The following is a 19,862-nucleotide window of genomic DNA, read 5'->3' as shown; positions in this document are numbered from 1 at the left end:
GAAATTACCTCACTTCCTCGTATAAGGATTCAGTGAACATAGCGTTGAGCAAATTTCTCCATAGCATCGATGTTACTGAATCGATTCACATTTGAACTGTCGAATCTATTTATTGATTTAATCGAATCCTTTGCATCTATATATTTGAATTGAAATTTATGAAGTTTGGGATGGGATCAAATGAATAAGCAGTCGACACCAACATCTTTCAATAAAAGCAGTTTTCATATTCGATACAACAAATTCACTAATAAAAAAATTGGTTTCTCTCCCATCAATTCATTAAGAAATATTTATCGATTTCTACAAAATGAATCGAATCAAAAACTCGAATTTAGAAAATCAATTCATTCGATTCTAGATGCTCCAAACATCGATTCAAAATATCGATTAATCGTAATGACAACTTAAATATTCGAAATATCAATTTAAACTCAGCCAAAGCTAGTACGGATGCTGATATTACTGGGTGCCACTCATATAAACCAAAAAGCAATTAAACAGTTTGAAATGCATACTTACTGATTTTCTCGCATTAAAACATATTTACACAATTATGAAGAAACAATCCACAATCGCCTTCGTGTACTGCCGTTCTACGCATATTTGGCTAGCAGCTCATAAGTTTTACATAGAAAATGGGACAAGTAAGTGTAGATGAACAGTGTAAGCCGGTTGTAATCTATTAATGGTCCCTTTTATACATGGGTTCGATCACCACAAATGAACAAATTCAACAAAATGTTGTCATGGAAAAATGTATGAACAAATTTTGTTACATGATCTTTAATATGATCATCTTAAGATTTCAGTAATTCCGCTGTTTTTTTTTTGTATGATGCTGATAAATAACCTTCGCCAATCGTATCATCAATCAAGCGGTTCTGGTGATGGCAAATCACATGACACGAGGGAAAATATTTCCGATAACTATTACTAATGTTCTTAAATATTTCAACAAATATATTTTTTTTCATTCTCCACAAATTATCAACTATTTATTGTAAAATGCATAAATGTTATAATTATGAATAAAACAAAAATATAGGAATTTCTTATGAACAAACGAAAACTATAACATTTTTTATTGGTTTAGAGGGAAAAAATTTCATTATCGGTATTTTACTAGTACAACCGATGAATCTATGACAAAAGGTCGAAAGGACAAAAGGTCGAAGAACAAAAAAGAAGGGACAAAAGGTCGAAAATCTTTTTTCAAAGAAGGAAAAATTTCCCACCAAGCAAATAATTTTCGACCTTTTGTCCTTTCGACTTTTTGTCTTTCGACCTTTTGTCCTTTCGACGTTTTGTCTTTCGACCTTTTGTCCATAAGCCCTACCAATACTGATCGATGTAGTACCGTTGAAACGGTATTCAGCAAAAGTAGTTGGAGCCGGAATCCCTAATTGACCACCTACTTCATGTATGGAACTAGCGTTAGAAAAGTGAACGATGAAAAGAGTGTTTGATATTTAGTCTGTTTGTCTGTGGTAAACCTGTCTAAACAGATTATTCCGATCTGTTGTTGATTGATGTCATTGTTGATTTGATTGCATAAAATTCGATACAGTGATGCCAGATATTCAAGTTAAGCCAATATAGGGGGTAGTGAATAAGTGTAAATTATATCTGCATGTAAGTAAACATTTTTTCAGACTTTCTTTTGACCGTCAGGCTAAAGCAGGCTAAAAGCGGCTTTCTTTGCATTTCATAGTATTAGTTTCAAACCATTGGATGAGCATGTTTCAAACTGCGGAAATGTGCGCGACATAATGATTTTTAGTGTCAAAAAGGTGCGAAATTTTATATAAAACCTTCAATAACTCGAAAAGTATGAGAGATAAAAATATGCTCTTCTGGAGAAAGTTATGCGTTTTTGCAAGTAACAAATAACACTAGAACAATTGAAAATTGTACAAAATCATCCAACCAAGTTATGATGAAAAAAGTGATTTTTAGGGGTGTTCCACAAAAAACTCCACAAATGTACATGAAAATCAAAAAATATGCATACGGTGTCTTCAGCAAAGTTGTTTCTTCTAATATTACCTACAACTTTCCCGAATGAAGTTTATTTTTAAATTCATAAATACGAAAAATAAAATTTCGTTCTCACTTTTAGGTGGATTAATCACCAAATTGACACTTTCATAAAATAGCGATTATTTTATGGAAAACTTTCCCGAAGACACTATAGTACTAAAATCATGTTTTCAAGGTCAAAACAATTTCGATCACGTTTTTTCAGCGACGGCTACAGTGTGCGATGTTGCGGATCGTTGGATCTAAGCCCCAACACTCTGTTCAATAACGCTGCGGAACACGTTTTTGTCTCAAGCGCCAAAATACCACTGTTTACTAAATTAAGGGTTGCTGAATCCATTTCCGTTTTCAAACATGTTATAGCACGTTTAGTTTTTGAGATATTGTCTGTTAAAATTGTCAAATTTGACTATTTCAGCTAACTTGAATGCAAGTTTACCAGCTTGTATGGCTATTTATTCGCTTAATTTTTCAAAGAATTCAAACTTCATGTGTACAACAATTATTATCAACAAAGTTCATAATACTTTCGATGCTCAGAAGTAGTTTTTGGATGGTTTCGAAACGTATTGTATTTTGCCATATAGGGGCGATCCACTTATTACGTAAGACAATTTTCGGGGTTTTTCAACCCCCCCTCCCCCCATGGTAAGACTTTTTGTATGAAAATTAAAAATAAATTGTATGGTGCGTAAGAAATCTCAAACCCCCCCTTCCCCCATAATCCCTTTCATAATTAATGGACAGCCCCATATGAGAAACGAAGAACTTTGTATGGAGGGTGCAGGCATGTTCGAAAAATTAATTTATTCCAAATTAATCGTGCAATTTTAACCAAATGGTCGCCGTTAAGTCAGAGTGGACAGAGTGACATTTTTCATATTTCGAGAAAAAATGGCTTAAAGTCTAATGCTTTGTATTTTTTTATCTCCTTAAAATTTTGGTTTACTATTTCTACACATCGTTGTGTTACTTTCATATAGTATAATGTGAAATGATAATCATGAAAAATCATAATATAAATTTCTATTGGAATGATTTGTTGATGGAGTTTGATAAAACCTCCCCAACAATTATCGGTACATGGCCGCTTCTCTCCATCCTCGACTGCGACCTACGCTCTCCAGGTCCTGGTGCACCTGGTCAATCCACCTAGCTCGCTGCGTCCCACGCCTTCTTGTTCCGACCGGATTCGTAGCGAACACCATCTTTACAGTGTTGTTGTCCGGCATTCTTGCAACATGCCCTGCCCATCGTATCCTTCCAGCTTTAGCTACTTTCATGATACTAGGTTCGCCGTAGAGTTGAGCGAGCTCGTGGGTCATTCTTCGCCGCCACACAACGTTCTCCTGCACGCCGTCGAAGATCGTCCTTAGCACTCGGCGTTCGAAAACCCCAAGAGCTTGCAAGTCCTCCTCGTCCTTCCTCATGCCCATAGAGAACTACCAGTCTTATGAGCGTTTTCTACATCGTGCATTTGGTGCGGGGTGAATCTTTCTTGACCGCAGTTTCTTCTGGAGCCCATACCAGGCACGACTTCCGCTGATGATGCGCCTTCGTATTGCCCGTCTAACGTTGTTGTCAGCGTCAACAAGGATTCAAGATAGACGAACTCGTCCACCACCTCGAAGGTATCCCCGTCTATCGTTACACTGCTTCCTAGGCGGGACCAGTCGCGCTCAGTTCCGCCAAACAGCATGTATTTTGTTTTCGATGCATTCACCATTAGTCCGACTGTTGTTGCTTCGCGTTTAGGGCGGGTGAACAAATCTGCCACCAAGCATGGGATAATTCACTCACTCACCCGAATGCCACCGAAAAAAATAGCAATAGAAAAGATCTACTGCTACCGGACATTCAGTGATAGCTGAACTGTACTGAATGAAAGCGTCGAAACCGATTGTGTTAAAGCGAGAATCAGAAGGAACACGAAGAGAAGTGAATACCAATACACTTGTATCTGCGAGGCACGAGTGAACGCATTTAGCATCCATTCACCGAATACATTGAACTGACTGAGCGAATTCCCACTCACTGAATCGTTCCGTGGTGTGGATTGCCAGTCAGTGAACGCTCATCAGCACTCAAACCCGAATGCCACTCGAACGGATTCAGAATGTAAACAATCATTCGGTATTGCGTTCAGTTGGCTTCGGCTTTCAGAATCGGTAGCGACTCAATCAGTTGCCTTTTTTGTTTTGCTCAGTGCTCGCCGAACAAGCAGAATGGGCACTGGAAATTGAAACGTTCGTCTTGGTTAAAAAACAGCTGTCTTGCTCCCAACTGTGCGTGGAAGTGAATGAGGGAAAAATCATAACTGAGTGAGTGATTCACATGCTTGTCTGCCACCGTTTCAAATTTCCATGTCGTCCGCGAAGCAAACAAGTTGCCCGGATCTCGTAAAAATCGTGCCTCGACTGTTAAGTCCGGCTCTCCGCATGACACCTTCAAGCGCAATATTGAACAACAGGTACGAAAGTCCGTCGCCCTGTCGTAGTCCCCGGCGAGACTCGAACGAACTGGAGTGTTCGCCCGAGATCTTCACGCAGTTTTGCACACTGTCCATTGTTGCTCTAATCTATCTTGTGAGCTTCCCGGGAAAGCTGTTCTCGTCCATGATTTTCCATAGCTCTACAGGTCGATACTGTCGTATGCCGCCTTGAAATCGATGAACAAATGGTGCGTTGGGACCTGGTACTCACGGCATTTCTGGAGGATTTGCCGCACGGAAAAGATCTGTTCCGTTGTCGAGCGGCCGTCAACGAAACCTGCTTGATAACTTCCCACGAACTCGTTTGCTATAGGTGATAGACGACGGAAGAGAATCTGGGATAACACTTTGTAGGCGGCGATTAGGATAGTGATTGCACGATAATTCACACTCCGGTTCGTCGCCCTTTTTTTAAGATTGGGCATATAACGCCATGCTTCCACTCCTCTGGTAGCTGTTCCGTTTCCCAGATCCTGACTATCAGCCGATGCAGACAAGCGTTCATCTTGATGAGTTCGGCTTCGATACCATCTTTGTCAGCGGCCTTGTTGTTCTTGAGCTGTTGAATGGCACCCTTAAAAAATTCCCCCATCCTGGGAGCTGGTTGGTTTCCACTGTCCGCTGTGCTGACGTATCCATCGCCTTCGCTGTCCTGACCTTCTGTGCCTGTGTTCTCTGCGCCATTCAGGTGTTTATCGTAGTACTGCTTCCACCTTTCGATCACCTCGCGTCCGTCCATCAAGATGCTCCCATCCTTATCCCGGCACATTTCAGCTCGCGGCACGAATCCTTTGAGGGATGTGTTGAGCTTCTGATAGAACTTCCGCGTTTCTTGAGAACGGTACAGCAACTCCATCTTTTGGGATTCCACCTCTTCCAGGCGGCGCTTTTTGTCCCGGAATAGGCGGGTTTGCTGTTTCCACTCCAGCCTGTATCGTTCCACGTTTTGTCGCGTACCGCTGCAGCATTGCAGCCCGCGCTGCATTCTTCACCTCTAAAACCTCCTGGCACTTTTCGTCGAATCAATCGTTTCTTGAGCTTCGTTCCATATATCCGACAATGCTTTCGACAGCTTCGTTAATGGCTGCTTTAACCGTCCTCCAGCAGTCCTCAAGAGGGGCCCTATCGAACTCGCCATTATCCGTCAACGCTGCCTCAAGATGCTGCGCGTACGCTTTTGCGACATCCGGTTGTTTCAGTCGCGCTAGATTGTACCGAAGCGGGCGTAGGTACCGTACATCGTTGATGACGGATAGTTTTGGGCGCAGTTTCACTATCAAGAGGTAGTGGTCGGAGTCAATGTTAGCACCACGATAGGTCCTGACGTCGATAATGTCGGAGAAGTGCCGTCTGTCGATTTGCGGTTCTGTCTGCTGAGGTGAACTCCAGGTGTACTGATACGGAAGGGTGTGCTGGGAATTGGCGCTACGAATGGCCATATTCTTGGAGGCGGCAAAATCTATCAGTCGTAGGCCGCTCTCGTTCGTCAGTCGGTGGGCGCTGAACTTTCCAATCGTTGGTCTGAACTCCTCCTCCTATCCAACCTGAGCGTTCAAATCTCCTAGGATGATCTTGACGTCGTGGCTTGGGCAGCGGTCGTACTCGCGTTCGAGCTGCGCGTAAAATGCGTCCTTGCCATCACCTGTGCTTCCGGAGTGTGGGCTATGCACGTTGATTATGCTGAAGTTAAAGAATCGGCCTTTGATTCTTAACTCGCACATTCGTTCATTGATCGGCCACCACCCGATTACGCGCCTTTGCATATCACCCATCACTATAAAAGCTGTTTTCAGCTCACGTGTGTTGCCAGAGCTCTGGTAGATGGTATGATTACCTCTAAACGTTCGCACCATTGCTCCTGTCTAGCACACCTCCTGTAGCGCTACGATGTCGAAACTGCGGATCTTCAGTACATCGGAGAGTATGCGAGTGATTCCGATGAAGTTGAGAGATTTGCAGTTCCACGTACCGAGTTTCCAATCGCTAGTCCATTTTGGTCGCTGTGGTCTTTGCCGATTGTTCCGGTCCGTTGACGTTCCTGTGCTGATGTGTTTCTACGATTGGCTTGCAGGGCCTGACACCAACCCCGTAGATCTCCGGAGGACCATTCCCCCTAAATGTTTGGAGGGCCATAGTGCGCAGTTTAGCTTAGAGTCCTTTTCTGGCACTCAGACGATGATCAGCCGCCCCTGACATGGGGAACAGACGCTGTTGTGTGCCGCTCCTAACATGGAGTACAGACGCTCCAGGTATGCAGAAGCAAGAGCAAAAGCAAACTCTCCCCTTCCCTATCAGCATACGCGATCAAAGTTATCACCGGGATTGGTTACCCGATCTTCCCCAAGGGTACTCGTACCCCGGCCAGTACCACGAGGAGGTAAGGATAGGAGTTGCTGGGCAAAAGGCTAAGGACCGCACAAAGAGGTATTTTTCATTCCTGCAGGTACGCGAGGTACCAATGCCTAGCCATTTACCGTGCCACTGGCCAAAATATACTATTCGCATAAGTTTGTTCTAGGACTTTCCAAACAGATACCGTAAAACGGAGTATCTTTGATAATGCGGGTAACTTTGATAGTGCGTTTACATTCTAAACGAAATATCGTAATTTACGTTGATCGGATAAGCAAAACGAATGCAACACTAAAGAATATCAGTATGACACTTCATGTAAGAGCTGTTTTCATTTGAATCGAGAACATTTGAGGCTTTATATACGAATATTTAAAATCCATACGATTTTAGCATTTTAGAAATGTTTACAAACAATCTGTTCTACGATCACTATTTGATGTAGTTTTGAACAATTGGTCACATATCTGTGCCAGCCTAGTTATCATAGAACTTGAATATGGTCTCAAATCTCTTAGCGAAAAGCATGTTCACAAACTGGGACCATTTTTCGAAATTTCCATATAATGTTAACTGCCTAGAGGTATGCAATGCCCTATAAATGTAGTAGTTCATTCAATTTTGTTCGATTTACACTCCATTATCGAAGTTACCTCAGAACTGAAAACCGACTTCCGATTATATGAAAAATTGTATATCTATTTGAATTAAATCTTGTGGCAATCTATCAACTGCAATCGTTAGCTGGGATGCCAGTACTTTTTTAATAAAAATAAATTATAATTCTTCAAAACAGCATGCATGAATCTTCAAGTTTTCTTCGAAAAACTATCAAAGTTACCCCGTTTTACGGTTCTAAAAACTTCTATCGGACTCTGGAAACGACTCAATATAATACAATAATCAATCAGTTTGTTTCTTTTTGACACTTAGTCCGCTCATTTTGCACTGAAATTGTGGCAATTTCTAACCACCCATCGAAATATGGTAAATGGTAAAAAATCAAAGTCAAATGCATCGAATTAAGTAATATTTATGAATTTCTTTTGATGGATGCGAAAATGAATTTGTTGTGAAACAATCTGACAAATCACTTGAAATGTCTTTCATTTCCTCGCCTTCCTCATCGCGCTTATCGTTTTCGTAGAAATGGTAAAAAGCACTTGGACCACTCTGACTGCATATTTATATGGATTTTTATTGTTCATCCAAAGAAAATTTGTTATATGTCTCTCGCAATTTACAACATTCATCAAATCTGATCGCATCTAAAGAAAGAACAATCTAATTTCTACAAGTTTTGTAATTAGTCTACTCTGACTTAATACCGACCAAATTACATCTGAAATGAAAGTTAAAGTCATATTTCACAAGCTTGATGAATTAGATTTATACAACTTTGGCGACCTGTAGCTAAAATGTTGACGTGCTGGAACATTTCTGAGAATGGCATCAGATAAAGTAACTCAAAATTTACAAGAGACACATAATTTGATTCTTAAGACACGCAAAAATGTCATTATTGTTACGCTGTATAACCTAACCAACGGCTAAAGGTCTAAACATAAGGTGATCGAAAAATTACGCTAGATGTCTCTTTATGCTCTTGGAGTGCCAAATATGACGCGCCATAACATTTAGAGCATTTCAAAAAAATAAACAAATAAGTCTTCTAAGAGTGCAGCGCCATATTTGTTTACTCACGATTTGTTCAAATAACACGAATTCAAATGGCTGAAGACCAAATTTCGACTTAGAAACTTTCTAATGAAGCAGGAGGCACTGAGAAGTACATCTATCAACTTTAAATTTACGAACGTTGTAGCGCATAACCCATAAGACCTGCATATTTTCAAAAATGTACGAATTTGAAAAAAAAAATTCTTTCGTATATTTTTAAGATGAGTGATTGATTCAGTACTGTGAATGTATACCTTTCAAGTAAACGCCGCAATCGGATAAGCATCGCATTTTGGTAAATAGATTTCGGGTAAACGTCTTTTGGGTTAACTGTTTTTCTGAAATTTTGTTATAAAATCTTTTGCATGCCATGTAGCACATAATCGTGTTGCGTGCAACATAGATGATTTACACATAGTAAACTAGATGATGGAATTAAAAAAAAACTATTCCAACTGTTACGTATCTTGTCATTGTTTTTGTTTCATAATCGTAATGATTAAGAAAAGCTTCTTTTGTATCAGATAAAAATGTTTTAAAACTTGTAAACATACATAGTGTCTGTCGTAATCTAGTTGAAAACCAATCAGATTGCATTCTCAGCAGGTAGCTCCTAATAACGATGGACCACGATTTCCACCCCCACTATACTGGAAGCGGGCAACATTAGCTGATTGAAATCTGTACCAGATTTGCTTCCAACTTTCTGAGCTATGATCTCCGCGTGGCCACCAGCAATTGTACAATTCACTCATGTGGGAAATGGACGATCCTCTACCGCTATCATAAAACTGCTGGGAACTTTGATGATTACCATCGCGAGTTTTTCCGCTTACGCTTGACTAACTTGATTTGTTGAAGATGAATTAGCATGTCGCTTACCGATGCTGGGTTATTACCCACATAGATGAATTTTTATAGGTTCTGTTTATCATTATTGGGTTGGATATTTAATGCTAGTGGTTCCAATAAACGCACAAATTATTAGATGAAGAGTATTTCGCTCAAATTGAAAGCTGCACAAGTTGTTTAGTTGTATTCTTCTATGTTAATGAAATTTCCAAAAATAAGAGTAAGAGTTTTAATATTTTATTTCTCAACGTACATGGATGCATAACGCATTTAACTTTTCTTGAATGAAAAATTGATTGTTTGCTAGAATCTACCAAATATATTATGTATATTTTATGTCGGACAACGTAAAATGTTACGCCCGTGACGTTTCTCGACTTACGGGATTGAAAACCAGAACTAAACAAAAAGAAAATACAATTAAATGCACCAAAGACGTTTTCTCATACAAAATGATTAGCTTCAAATAGCTATGTCTCTGCCGTATATCAAACAATTCTTTTTTTTCTGTGACGAACTACAAATTACCTAATTTTTTGATAACTATTGAAAAAGTTGTATAAAAACTTTCAATTCAAAAGTTACAAATAGATTGAATTTTGACAGCAAAATGTACCAAGACTTAAAGTGTTTAATCGTTTTATAAAATATTTGGAGTGAAAATTCCTCATTTGAATAGTATTCAAACCACCATGGCAACGTTTGCTTTAAATTAACCTAGAAATCGAAAAAAATAAACTATTGCTTCACTCAAACTTTTGCCCCACCTTCCTCGCAGTGTTTACAAAATGTTTATCAATGAATTCAAAAAAAAAAAGAACTCCAAGCATTCGGAATATAAGAATATTTGCCTGATTTCTGGTAGTATTAAAACTTTTTTATTATATGAAACATTTATATCAAAACTGCATGTGAAAATTATAATTATTGCAGTCCTTGAGCAATCTTTACAAGACCAAAATACCGTCTAGTTCAGTCTATCGAAACGCTGACCATATTATTAAGATATTCAAAGTTGTTCCAGTACACGCTCAAAAAAGAGTTCTGGAAAACGTGAACTATCAATAATACACTATGAACTACCATCATGTTTACGCATAAACATGATCTAGTTCACGGTGTATTTTTGCTTGTTGACGAGTTCACGTCTGCTGTTCACGGATACGAGAACGGATTTTTGTCTGTGTATCTTTCATTCAATCCATTGACCTGGACTAAAATTTAAAGGGCTGTTTTGTATTTTCTGAATGGTTTCGAAATGTGGGCTTCATGGCCGTGCGGATAGCGGCGTTAGTTGTTTACGCCATGAAACATGGGTTCGATTCCCGCTGCAGTCGGTGGAAACTTTTCGTCGAACGAAAAATTCATCACTGGACTTCCTACTGGGTGTTCCGTGTTGTCCGTTGCCTAATGTTGGTAACATTCGGCTGAAGGCAATGCAAAATGTCTTGTTAAAAGAAGAATGTGCGAGCCAAGCGTGACAAGCCTTACAAAATTTTTGGAAGACTCATACAATAAGTGTGACAAAGGGGGGGAGGGGGTCGAAAAAGTTGAAATTTAGCGTGACATCATTTGTGTACCATCCCTAACTAAATATCGGTAAATCATATTCACATAAGATCTCAACATTTTCCATAAAATTGATTCAGAGGCAAAAATATTCAATTTAATTTTATAAACTTGTCTCACTTGTTTACCGATTGGCGCAAAGTCTTCAGCATCGCAAAAGCCGCAGCATGATGTTGATTTATCGTTTGATGCTCTCTTTTGCTTTTTTTCCAACCTTCCGAAGATTCATGGGCCGCGGCGGGTGGAAAGACCAATATGGAAAAGCCAGTAAAATCATTGCAGATCATCTGTAGATCATCATTAGTTGGCGACTTCCCGCTTATTGGCAGTCTCATGCCGAGATGCACCTGGAAGCTGATGATGATGCTGATGATGATATGTGTATGTGAGGGCTGGTTTCCCGAAAGATGTGATCAATGAAATCATTGGACTCGGCGGGAGTGCAAGTTGTTATCTATGGGGCCAGCGGCTTACAATAGGGAGAAAACTTCAAATATCGGTCACCCGCATGCCTTTCATCGGCTTGGAGCAAAACGTGCACAGGTTTGACGCGAGCGATGACGTTGTAAAATAGCTGGTGGAATTTATTGATTGCAAGTGGGTCACTTCAGTGAAAACACACGTGAGAATTTCCAGTTAATCTATGTATCGGATTGCCATCTAGCCCATATTGTGCCCGACAAGGTGTACGATAAGTGAAGGTGTCGTCCGTCTCTCGTGTTTCATACTTGACATGTGAGTTATATCCTCAAGCGCGCTATATTACAGGCATGTAGTAAAATTGATAAGGAGATTCATTTTATTTTGTCGAAGACAAAGTTTTGTTTTTCTATTCTTAAGAGGATACAAAACCTTTATTTACCTTTTTCTTCTTCTTCTTCTTTTTCTTCTTCTTGGCATTAACGTCCTCTCTGGGACAGAGCCTGAGTCTCAGCTTAGTGTTCTTTATGAGCACTTCCACAGTTATTAACTGAGAGCTTTCTTTGCCAAAGTTACCATTTTTGTATTCGTATATCGTGTGACAGGTACGATTATACTCTATGCCCAAGGAAGTCAAGGAAATTTCCATTACGAAAAGATCCTGGACCGACCGAGACTCGAACCCAGACACTTTCAGCTTGGCTTTGCTTTGTAGCCGCGCACTCTAACCACTCGGCTAAGGAAGGCCCGATTATATACCTATTTGTTACATTTAACTTGAATACCATCGATGCAATTTATGAATGTTACATTTGTATTTAGTGTGAAGTAGCGATGAGTGATTTTGAATCGATGTTTCAAGAATCAATTTTTTTTGTTCCGATTAATCGAATTTTTGAATCGATGTTAGGAGCACTCATAATCGAGTGAATCGATTTTCTTCATTCGATTTTCTGTTTCGATTCAAAATTATGTAATTGATTTTAATTTTTTAAAAAGTTGATGTAGTTTTGAATCAGCCTTGAAGTGTTTAATATATATTTTTTAATTTCAAACATTATTCAATCTGAGGAATTTAACGATCATGTGCAATTTCATTTGGTCTTATTTTGAAAGCTTGTTTTGGTGAACTTTCATACGAGCATGACATTCGAATCGATTCATAAACATCGATTCAAATGATTCGATTTAATCGGTAAATCGATTCGACATATTGAATTTGAATCGATTCAGTACCATCGATGTCCTGCTCAAATTTGCCCAACGCTAGTGTGAAGCTAGAGCAACTTTTTGGAACCCCTCTCATAGTAACAACCTGTCCAAGAACCTTTGGTTTATATGGAAATGTTGGAAGTTGAGTTTTGGAAACGTCAGGATCAATCTTATATTTTCAAGTATGGGATGCTCAGTACCGGATTCGGGCTTCGAGAGGCCCGGGTCAGATCTCATAAAGGTAATCAATAATAACAAAATTCAGCGCGGTTTTGGATTCCACAAACCAATGTATTGAATTTGAGTTTTGAATGAGATGTTCCGTCCAAAGATGCGTAAATGACATTTTGGTCGGTTAAATTCAAATGTTTTCTAGCTTTCCAATAGTATATTTGAGTTATTCTTCTGTTTGATGTTCGCGAAAAATATCACAAGATGAAAAGAAAAAAAATATGTACTCAATTTAGCCATAAAGAACAAAGGCACTAGTTGATATGATGTTTAATACGTTTTTTTAATTGTATATGAAATAATGCTGTTTTAAATAACGAGGGCAAAAGTTGTACATCAGTATTACCTGAGACAGGGCAATGCTACTTGTTACCTATGTGATAGGTCACAATCATGCATTTGCCTTTTTTGTATTTTTTCTTTGTTTCGTTTTACATGTATACATTTTTCTTTTTTTTTTTTTGTAAATATTCATACTTTGTAAATATTTTCATAATTTTGTAAATACTCGTAAATTTGTAAATAATTATGCTTTAACCCTAGTTTAAATGTATATATGTAAATATTTGAATAGTATTCCTATATTCCCTATCATAATATACCAATTACCCTTAATATAAAATCAACGAATTAAAAAAATTAAGAAAGAAAACAATTTGTAAATAAAGATAATTTGAATTCAAATCCCCGTCCTATAAAACCCTACATCATCATTCCTTCCTTATGCACTGCATCATAGCGCCCTGTACCAACTGTGTGGAAACACAGTTCTAATAAAATTTCCGTGCATCCATGTCGGAGTTCTGAATGGATACACGGAAATTAGAATAACACCATTCAACGTGATTTCTATTTTTTTTCTTGAAAATGCAAGCGAGTTCAACGAAATAACGAAATGAGTGGATGTTATTTAATTAATTTTAACTAAAAGTCATAGTCACTCTATCCTAGGAGAGTGATAATATGACGAAATTAGTTATAGGGCGCCCTACCATTAATGAATTTAGCTCGTAGATCTAGCATTGATAAGAAGAATGTTCGTGTAAAATGAAGTGAATGAATGTGAGTGTGAATGATTTGGGGGTTTAGGAATGAGTTAGAATGATTGAAAAAGGTTAAATGTGGTAGTATAATAAGTGTTCTGTTGTCCAAGGCGAATCTTGTGACAGTTGTAGTTGAAAGACACGATGCAGAAAGTTTGGTCTCTAAGATGATAATTTAAAATCAACCACAAAACGGTTGAGGGGAGAATTTCTAACCTGTAATTTAACTCAACAACTGAAATGATGGCCTATACATGTAGTTTATTCTGACGCACCATGAACAATCTAACATACGCAAACTCCACGATCCTAGCAATGAAAAATTTGGCAATCCACTATCCCACCGACTTTGACCGTTTCCTGGAAACTGCTCGAAACTGAAGGTGGACAGGCTCACTCCACTAGATTCTTACAATTCGTTGGAAAGAGCTCCTCTGGTTACTACGAAAAATCATCCAACGAATTGTAACGGAAACTGGTGGAGCAGTAGTCGCATCTGATGGACAGGCTCACTCCATTAGATTCTTACAATTAGTTGGAAAGAGCTCTTCTGGTTTCCATGAAAAATCATTCAACGAATTGTAACAGGAACAAATGGAGCAGTAGTCGCATCGAAGGTTGGCAGCCCAGGTTGAGAAAAATAAAAACACTTTGTTTTTTTTTACCCCGACTCCGGGAAGATTGTGACCGTTCATTTCGGGTCACAATAAAATACTTGGTGAGAAAGCAAGTTAGAGGTTTAGCAACAATATGATGTAATGTATGTTTTGTGCTGTCTTAAATAAATAAATGTCTAAATGTGAAATAAATGTCTGTCTCCGCTTCAATAGACCATTTCCGTCAGACCTTACCCCCTATTTTTATATTTTTCTTCGAAAGACGATTATTTTTAATGATTATTGACGCTTTCAGATCTAATTTATATGCACTCCTGATTTTATTGTAAATTTTTGAAAATTCGAGAATTTACCAATTTTGAGTAGTGCGGCACAGTTGTTTCAACCCTGTGGGTAAACAAAGTGGAGATTTTCCCACAACTTTCAAAACCCCTGCGCTGAGTGTTTGTAGATATGACGAAATGTCAATGTCAAATCAAGCACACGAGACGACACGACAAAATGGAGAAATCTGAGAGAAATCTGTGGTCCGATGGGCAAGCTTCGTTGTAAATGAAGCCCATCCTTTACTATTGTACTTATAACAAAAACTTTTACCGGAAGACGACTGCTAATAGACCGTTTTAAGCTTAGCAAGTGATGGAATTCTCCTTGGAAGCATTTCTGCAACGCTGCGGAACGTTTTCTACAAGAGGGGCATATTGGCCGGTTTGTTTTGAAACGTCAAGAATTGGACCGTTTGCAGATAACGTCTTGTACTCGCTTTAGAAGCTACCTGGCAAGAGAAAGTTGCATGCAAAGCATGATTAACTAAGTAAATAACACTTTGACACCAAAAACTGTATAAGTAATGGATTTGCCACTGCGATAGAGCAGTTTTTCCTTAGGGGGGCCTATACCTGTTTACCCTACCGTTTGATATCTGCTGCTTATGTCGTCAAGCTGTTCCGGAACCATATGACCAATGGATTATACATACTTCCCCATTTTACCGCTCTCGTAGGTCTCCCCGAAAAATCTGCAAACGGTCCAATTCTTGACGTTTCAAAACAAACCGGCCAATATGCCCCTCTTGTAGAAAACGTTCCGCAGCGTTGCAGAAATGCTTCCAAGGAGAATTCCATCACTTGCTAAGCTTAAAACGGTCTATTAGCAGTCGTCTTCCGGTAAAAGTTTTTGTTATAAGTACAATAGTAAAGGATGGGCTTCATTTACAACGAAGCTTGCCCATCGGACCTCAGATTTCTCCATTTTGTCGTGTCGTCTCGTGTGCTTGATTTGACATTGACATTTCGTCATATCTACAAACACTCAGCGCAGGGGTTTTGAAAGTTGTGGGAAAATCTCCACTTTGTTTACCCACAGGGTTGAAACAACTGTGCCGCACTACTCAAAATTGGTAAATTCTCGAATTTTCAAAAATTTACAATAAAATCAGGAGTGCATATAAATTAGATCTGAAAGCGTCAATAATCATTAAAAATAATCGTCTTTCGAAGAAAAATATAAAAATAGGGGGTAAGGTCTGACGGAAATGGTCTATTAGTGTTTGAGTGACGTTTATTTTGTATTTAGTAGTCTCTTGGTTGATGTCTTTCAGAAAAATAGTTATTTTGTTTGTTACCTTACTCCGATCGTAGTTTAGATTTATTTATTTACCTATTTATTTATTTATTTATTTATTTATTTATTTATTTAGTTATTCAGTCATTTATTAGATTATTTACATTATTTCGATTATATATTTACATTATTATTTACACAGATTATTTATTCACACAGATTATTTATTTACTCAGATTGTTTATTTACACGAACATATTTATTTATTAACTAGTGGACCCGGCAAACTTCGTCTTGCCATCAAGTAGGCTGCTGAAAAACATTATAGAACGTCCCATACAAAACTGGCAGCTCTGTTCACTTCTGGTTTTTCTTACTTTCCCGGTGAACATTCTGAGCTTTTTATACACACAAACACGTCGGAACACTTCAGGATCATATCTAAATGGAAAAGTTCAAAATCTGATGGCCCGTTCTCAAGCCATTTCGTGACATACAAACAACATTCCATTTTTATTTATATAGATTCAGAATATTTATTTACATTCATCTTTTCAAACCCAAAATATATTTGATTATTAAATTATGCGGAAACAAGTAGCAGGGAATTTGAATTTTGTTAAGGCAAAGCATGCAGCCACTTTTGTCGGAGTAATTGTGTAATTTAGTATAGGATATCAACCAAGCCCCATTTAGAGTGTAAGCTTTTGCCGATCAACTGTCATCGTTCGTCCTTCTTCGTGTCCACGTATGTCATCGTCATCATGATCGTCTAGACCTTGACCATGAAATGCAAGATCGTCATGGACTATAAATAGCGCACTCGAAATAGGGTGCGCTCTCTTATTTTGTACAAAGTCCGGAGGAGTGAAGACAGTGACGGTTCACGGTTTAGTTCGCAAATTAAACTAACCGTAGAAGTTCCGCGTACCGTTTTGATTCATATTACGGACACTTAAGGACTTAGGGAAATATAACCCAGCATAGAGCATACAAAATAAATCATTCTGTATGATTCCTTAGCACTATCGAGCGTCGGAAGCCCTTTACTTTCGAACGGTGGGTGAAGAATACGCTTCCGCAACTTCAATAATTTTAAATAAATCAAAATGTGTGGCCTTTTCATGATTCTTATTCCGGACGCTTCCTCACTTTTGCCTCATATTCCGGACACTTTGAATCGAATTCCGGACAGCTCATGATAATCATTAATGGAACAGTCAAATCATCAATCGACATCGTTAAACCACCAAAGAGACATCTAAGGTAGTTGGGCATTATAAATTTTCAAAGATATTTATGGAAAAAGTTTACTAAAACGAGCCTTGAAATTGAGAACTTTTGAACAGCAAAAATTGAAACATTTCGCGTGAAATGTTTCCCATACAAAGTAGAGTGTCCGGAATTTGAAGCTGTCCGTAATATGAATCAAAACGGTAAGTTAGTCAGTGGATAAAATGTAAAAGTAAATCCTAAAATTAAATTAAAACTTACGGACTAAATGGTGTTAAAAAAACCAGCAATAATACCACTAAAATAAAACACCTTAAAGCTTAATAGTACGGATCAATTGTGATAATCACCACTAACGGTTGAAAATGTGCACCCATTGTTTGAATGTTTTGTTTCAACCGCGTTTGTATCACATTGATTTTTAACGTACGAAACGAATCAAGCGAGCAAGTGGTGAAAGACTATAAAATGGACATTAACTGCAGTGACGAATTGTGGTCGAGCGGACAGAAAAATTAATAAGTGGTGTTCAGTAAAGACTGGTACTGTTCTGCTAAGTGAAATGGTGCAAGCTCGCTTGATGTAGACCACAACGTAGAGTGCGCGCGCGATCGGTACCACTCCCCGGACTCGGACCAGTGGCCTTCGCTACATTGGCCAAACCGTCGGTGATGTGATTCCCTTGTCAAGTGTGGGAAAAGAAGACTAAGAATATTTAATTCAAATTGGAATAAGAGTGAAAGAAGGAGAAGAAGAAGAAGAAGAAGAAGAAGAAGAAGAAGAAGAAGAAGAAGAAGAAGAAGAAGAAGAAGAAGAGAAAAGCAGACGATCCAGCGACTAAGGAGGTTCCACGGTTCCAGCATGTCGACCATCGCATCAAACGGCCGCAACGGTGAGCTCCAAAAGTTGTAAAAATTGTAAATAAAATGAAAAGAGTGCACGAGAAATTTAACATTTTCTTTTTATAAAACTGTAAGGCCTGCTAAACCCTAACTTTGGTTCGTTTTTCCAAAGAAAGTCTTGTTTCCGCCATTTTGTAATTGTATTGTCCGCTTTGTCACCAAGTATAATAGGGAAGATTGTCCGGAGGTAAAATTATTGTGAACGACCCTGAAAAAGTGTGATGATAACCCCTGCCCTATAGGTTTTCCCATTACAGGGGTTCCCACCACGCTTACACTAGTATCATACTTTTCTCTGCCACTTCCAAAAACCGTCTTTTTTTCTCACGCCAAATTGAGACTTTTTCGTCCACTTTCTCTTCCTCTTACGTAGCATGCTTTCTATATTTGTTATGACCACCAAAAATCTCCACCCGACGAGCGTTTCAATTCAATTTGTTCATGACCCCTAAGAAAATAAAACATTCAAAACGTTTTTCTACTATAGATGACGCGCAGACTTCGTCCTTTATCTACCCTTAGAGCAGCAAAAACTTTTGTATTCAAAAGTTTTCATGCATTTCTACTATCTACTAACAAATAAGCATTGTAAAACAGAAATCGAGCGATAGCTTTTTCACTTCAAGAGATAGAAAGTTTCGATGTTCGGCGAAAACATGTGTTCATAAATATCGAACAATTTGAAGAAATTTAAAAAAATCTTAGTAAAAAGTTATGAAAAAGTGATTTAACAATTCAGTCATTGCGCTGCACTGTGCGTTGCTCCATAGATAAAAATCAAATCTTAAGTTTTTTTATCCGTCGATAACAAGTACCTAAAAGTGTTTATAAATAGCATCCGTAATTTAAATAAGTACTTATAAGCAATACAAAGCACTAAAACTATTACAACAAGTCGGAGTAGCAGAAAAACTAAATTTTGTCGCATGTTTTCAGCATCCCTTTCAACTACTAAGGAGAGTGATGAAACCAATTTATTCAATCAAAATCTAAGAGAGAACATGGTTGAAGATTGGTAAAGTATATTTGATGTGATAAGAACACCAATTTAATCTTTGAATATGAGAAATCCACACGGCTATGAAATTCAACATGTGAAATACTTTGATTGTCGATTCAAAAAAGTTCCACTGAGTTCCACTATGTGGTTTCACCCTAAATCACGCACACACATGTTTCTTAGAGTGTCCTCTAAAAGGTCTAAAAGAGACAGCTGCAACTACTTGCAATTCCTCGAGATTTTTGACTATTTCTAGGTATAGTCCTTAACCAACACAAGTATGAAAATGAGTTGTTTGTGATGAAAATCCGAAAATCTTGCAACGCTTTGCGGTCTCGACTCAACCTGACATTACACTATAACAAGTTTATGCTTAAAATAATATTATTTAAATGTATTTTCCTAGATTTTATTCAAATTTTACATTTAAAACCGAAAAATTAAAAAAAAATCGGCTTTTTGGCATAAAGGCGTAAAAAGAATAGAAGAGAAAAGATATATTTGCAAATAACTTCTTACATCATTATGGGCAATAAAAGTACTAATTGCTAGGTTTTTCTTGAAAAATAATTTAATTGACGCTTGGGACAGTTTTGCGATTATGCGTATATGGTGCTCAAATGGCTTGAACTTCCAGTTTTGATTTTTGTCCCG

Source organism: Aedes aegypti, chromosome 1, assembly GCF_002204515.2.
Source record: "Aedes aegypti strain LVP_AGWG chromosome 1, AaegL5.0 Primary Assembly, whole genome shotgun sequence".
NCBI lineage: Eukaryota > Metazoa > Arthropoda > Insecta > Diptera > Culicidae > Aedes > Aedes aegypti.
The sequence above is the reverse complement of the archived record's forward strand: the minus strand, read 5'-3'. Positions refer to the sequence as shown.